Source organism: Macrosteles quadrilineatus, unplaced genomic scaffold (genome assembly GCF_028750875.1).
Source record: "Macrosteles quadrilineatus isolate MER2022 unplaced genomic scaffold, UCM_ALF_1.0 Scaffold_3__2_contigs__length_128488019, whole genome shotgun sequence".
Lineage (NCBI taxonomy): Eukaryota > Metazoa > Arthropoda > Insecta > Hemiptera > Cicadellidae > Macrosteles > Macrosteles quadrilineatus.
The window spans coordinates 97,170,938-97,176,706 of NW_026542596.1; positions in this window are offsets into that span (position 1 = coordinate 97,170,938).

The window sequence follows — 5,769 nt, forward strand, 5'->3', positions numbered from 1 at the left end:
AATTAATTTAAGTGACCATCATTGATGATTTATTTTATTTTAATAACTATAAATATCTGTAGATTACATTATGTTAAGCTTCTATTTTATGAAAAAGCACTTGCTGTAACTTCTTTTATGTCCATTCTTTTTCAAACCCATTATAACTCCATTCTTTAAACCAAAACCAAGCTAAATATCCCAAGCAATATTTTGCTTATTTCGTTTACAATTTCTTCAGTAGTTTTGTCCAAATTAGTTCACACCGAATTAATGTAACTTTGTTTAAGTAGAAGCGGTTTGTTTCTTCTAATGAATAACTCCATGTTATGCACTTTACAGGGTAGCAAAATACAAGCTAATTAAATATTGTATATATTAAATGTATAGATGAATGTGTCTAAAGGAAAGCCTTGCCACTAAGGGTGAGGTATAAGGTGCCGTATATGTATTGTCAATGGCTGAATAGTGAAAATGTATTATATAAGGATAGCATTAACAAATTTGCTAGAACCATGTTTGTAGTAAGCATAGTTTTGGAAAGTGTTTCACGTCAAATAAAGGGATTAGTGAAAAGGGTCGAGTTTTATTTTGCCCGTTGCTTGGGTTTTGATATGATTTTCAACAAAAATAGGTGTGAATAAGATATAGTTGTAATGTATAGCAAACGTTAGGAACATTATTGGCCTTAGGGCCAAAGTAGCAAAGAAAATGCACATCAATAACTCATGATGACTTCCCATGTTGTAGCAACGATAATTGAACACAGAAGTAGACATCCCACTTATATGGACCAGCTGTCGCCAATTTTTCAAAGTACCGGTACATAGTTGTGTGAGCCAGTCAAAGAATGTGCTAGTATCTAAAATTATGTTTTCCATCTTATTTTGTGTTGTAGACATAGTAGGGTGGTAACAGTTGCTGTAGCTCACAATAAGTTGGTCCGTTAGTTTGATTTGGTAAAAATGTTTTCGTATTCAACAGAAATTAGTATTTTAGATCAGCACAATCAGTGGCTTACATCTACTACGACAATTTTGATTAAAATACTGACAAAAACTTTATAGCATGGGGATGGAATATGTTGTCCATGAATAGTTTAGGTGTTACTAAGAAGACTATGACAGTTTGGTAATATTATTAATTTAGAAAACTGTAGATATAGCAAGAAAGAAATTAATTTCTCCGTTATTCTTTGTCCAAACTAAGCTTAGTAACCAAATCAAATCAAACCATTATTGAGCCAGAATAATTAAAAATGTAACAGGATAATTAACTTAGGTATTGTTGGAATCTCCATAAAATTCTTAAATTGTGTATATTTCGCAATTTTTTGTTAAAATTACCTAGCCTATCAGTTTTGGAATTTGGCACTATATATTTAAAATAACCAGCCATTTCAAAACATTTTAAGAGTGTTTATTCATATTTTGCAAAAAGATACAGGGGCCAATGAGATAAACAGTTTTACAGAACCTCAACGCTATAGCATAAACCGTTAAGGAGTTATGAATGTTTTTTTTTTTTACTTATACAAAAAGACAGCTGCTTTGGGACCGATGTAAAAGAAATGTTTTTTATAAACTTTTTGCTTATTTTGACCCAAGAAATCACTAAGTAAATATGTCCCCATCTTTTTTAAACACCCTGTATTTTTACTAGATATACAGGGCCATGTCTTTGTTCTTTTCTCATCTTAAAGTTGAAACCGTTTAAAAAAAATGAACTATTGACAGCATTTAGGCCCACCTTATGTTATAAAATACCGTTCATTACAAACCGTGGCACTTTTATTTCCACTTCAACTATGAAAAGTTGAGTAAATGTAGCTTCAAAAATATCACTCTCTGTGAGACTTGTTATATGTTTTACCTAACCCGCCATGTTAAACTTCCCTATCCCAAGCGTGATGTGTACAACTTCTTTACTTCACGTAAAGTTGAAGAGTGATGTAAAGTTGAAAAAACTCACTGGGTGAGGTAATGAAACCCATTTAAATGTTTTTAGCCTAGCTGTCAGCAGATAAAACTGATATGTCTACTTCAGTCTAAATTCAATAATGTCAAAATCATATCTTTATTCTTTAACCTATTGAACAAAGTGTCATGGTGAATATGGGAGGTTTACTTGTAATAATGGAAGAGTCCTGTGTAGTTTTGTTCCTGGCAGAGATCAGGTGTTTTCATAACCAGGATCACTTTGAAATCCCCAAATTTGACAAGGATGACAGCAAGGTCCAGATCTAAACCAGGAAAATGTTTCCGATTTCCTCGGAATTGAACCAATAAACTCCTGAATATTAACACTGAAATACAAACCAATCATTCATAAACTTATCTATTTACTAATATTGCTAAAGATAGGTTACAACTATCAAACTAATCCATCATGCAGAATGTTTTATCATTATTGCAATTTATTTTATCCAGGCAGCTGAGATGTACTGTACAGTATTTTAAGACGTGCCCAATACAATTGAATGTACCTAATACAAAATGAATGTAATTTACTCATTTTATAATCAATTCCATTTTGTTCTCTAAGCATTTTATCAATAATTATGTTTTTATAAATATGTGGTAAATGTTTGGAAATGTGTTCAGTTTAACCTCAGTCACAATATTGATGAAAAGAAAATATTGAACACTTTTCTTTGACTATTTTTCTTCCATGGTAGCTGGGTGAAATATCCAGTCATGTCTCTTCATTCATCCACCACTATTGTCATAGATTAAGCTCTTTTAATCCCTAAGCTCTCTATTATAGCCAGTCCCTACCCCTACGAGACGATTAATTTCCAATTAGTTTCATCTTAGTTTTCAAAAAAATAAAAAATAAACAAAAACTTGAATGATGACCAATCCTTGTCTATACTTAGGAATCATTGTTAATTTTGGGAGAAATCTTTTCGAATGTTAAACACATTTAAAACTCAACCCAAACATGAAACAATTTCCCAGAAGAAACCATTTTGACAAATTTGTTTACCAAAATAGTGCAAACATTCATCAAAACTTTATGGGTCTTTGACAACAACAATGTACACAGGAGTAGGTTAGCTTGACAGTATTATGTTGGTTTAGGTAGTAAAATCGGGTACGGCTTTAGTGCTACAGTTGCTACAAAAACTGAAACGTAGCTGTGGGGATATTTGGACATTTATGAAGGCAGAGAACATAAATCTTGTGGGCCCAGGGGCACAGCCTCTTGTGGCGGCCAGGGACATTGCGCTGCAAATGTTTTTACTTTTGGTTCCTGGTAGACTGCTTACAGTTTTATGCCATAAGTTACTAGGTATAAGTTAAAAGAATTCAAGTATATTTGCTGATTATGTTTATATATTTAGGAATACTGTAGACATTTTACTTTATGTTTATTGTCTGTGAAAATACAGTTTCGTGATAAAATAAAAAGAATCCAATTAGATGAGTTGTGATTTTGTTATACATCTGGGTAGCTGAAGCTGAGTAGTTATGGTACTCACCTGTTAATAAGAAAGTCGCCCGGTTCAATCCTGTAAAATGATTTGATACAAGGCCCAGCTGTCTTTGATCACTGGGCTTAAAATAATGATTTGATCATTATGACTGAGGAAACAGCTGGACGAATTCTGTAACAAAGCTACACAGATAACTTCACTCAATTCTACACTCACAGTCATCTTGCATTCATATTGAGCTTTAAAAACGCACTCAATTTTGCTTGTTCTAGAAATCATAGGAACAATAATTGTGATTGCAATAAACTTGATCCAGGGTAAAGCAACACAAGGAAAAAGGCACTCCATTTTACACGCATCCTACTTTTATTTCGGAAATTTGGAAAATCAAACTTTATTATGTTTAATGAAATTAATAAAGAACTGCACGATAATGTTGTACAAGACTCCTCTACCTTAATACAAAATGTATATTATTTTTCTTTGTTTTTAGGTAGTTACCAAAGTAGTTATGCTAGAAATTAGGTTTCAGAACAACTCATTTTTCACTTTTGTAAACCGTCATATTTGTTCCATGTTTTAATTTGCATCAACACGAATGAACAAATCATGCGATAATTTCTGAAGAATAAAAAACAGAACCACAGAGATCGCGTGCGAGCTGGTCCAAGGCCAAGGCAATTTACACGGCTATCAGTTGCTCTTGCGAGACCGGTCCCCGGTATGAATGGATGAGTCATGACGATAAGGCACATAGTCGCTTGTTTTGGCAACAACCGGCGACGTGCGTGACCTACCGCAACCGGCGAGAGCGAGCACTCAAAACACGACCGTATTGCTACTTGCTGGCTAGTGGCTAGACTGCTCGCAGTTTCCACGATGTTCTGTTGTATGTTGAATCGTTGGGGAAATCGTACAAAGCCCAAGAAAGTGTTGATGGAAATTGTTTGCTATGCCGTTTAGGGGGGGAGTATGAAATTAAAAATTATAGTGCTTGCATTGGAATCTTAGGGCTGTTGGAACAATTTTTGGATGCAATTTGTCATAGCACAACCAAATAAAGATGGTTTCTAACAAATGTTTGACGTTAAACAGTGGCAAGAACATTTTTTGAACCTCTCCCTTGGATACTCAAAAATTATATTTTCGTCAAACATAACTCACATAATAAAATAAAACATTGACACCTTACGTCAACCTTAACTTAAAACTTTGTACCGTACAGGTGTAGGGAAACAGATACGTGAACGATTTTAGTATCTTTTAGCGAATTTCCCATATAGGGAATAAGCTATTACCGTAGTACTCATAGTAAGACCTGGACCCGGGACCAATTTACTTTTTCGTTTTGAGGTCCCTAGAGGCGAAAAACACCATCCGTTCAAATTACTATGTGTGTGTGTGTGTGTGTGTGTGTGTGTGTGTGTGTGTGTGTGTGTGTGTGTCCGTCAGCACGATAACTCGAGCAAAAATGATCCGATTTTGATGGAATTTGGTACAAACGTGTAAACCTACATTTATTCGAACGAGTTCGCGAATCAGCATGATCGGACTATGGGAACAAGGGTTTATGGGGGGTTTTATGGGGTATAAATAGGGTTTTCCAATATTTGACCCTAAAACCACAAAATTTCACAATTTCTTTCGAACCCATTTTGTAGAGCTCAAAAAAACAAATAATTTGGTATATTGAAGCGTTATTATGCACCTAATGGTTGCGGAGAAAAAATTGTAAATTTAAAATTCCCATGTTATTCTTATGGAGAATAAGTCAACTGTTGTAGTTTGCTTGTTTATGAACAAATTGTGTTCGAATTTGGAAAATACATTCATTTCTTACTTAACTATTAAGATTTTACAACAAAAACACTTTTTTACCCCCCCCCCCCCCCCGTTGCAGCAAACCTAAGTACTCGTAAAACTAATTATATTTAAATAGGGAATAAAATGTGATATTTTTAAGGAGACATTTTAATGTAAATTCAATCAGGCAGATGGAAATTCGCTAAGTCTGCAGGTTTGCTATGGCGGGGGTATTTTTAGTAGACTTGTGTAAAGATCAATGTAAATTAAACGAAAATACGTCTAATAACACTAAAAATTGTAATCGTAACAAATTTGTATTTTGTTATTGTTTGTATAAAGTGTGTTTTTATACAAAAACAATAACAATCAAATCAAAACAAATACATACTAATTTGACAGTTACAATCGGTGATCTTTTGTTTGCAATCCGAGTGACGTCAGAATATGATGGAAATAGCACACCTATGTTTTTTCCTTCCACCATGCCCTATCCCAAGCGCGATTTATACAACTTCTTTACTTCTCGAGTGATGTAAAGTTGAAAA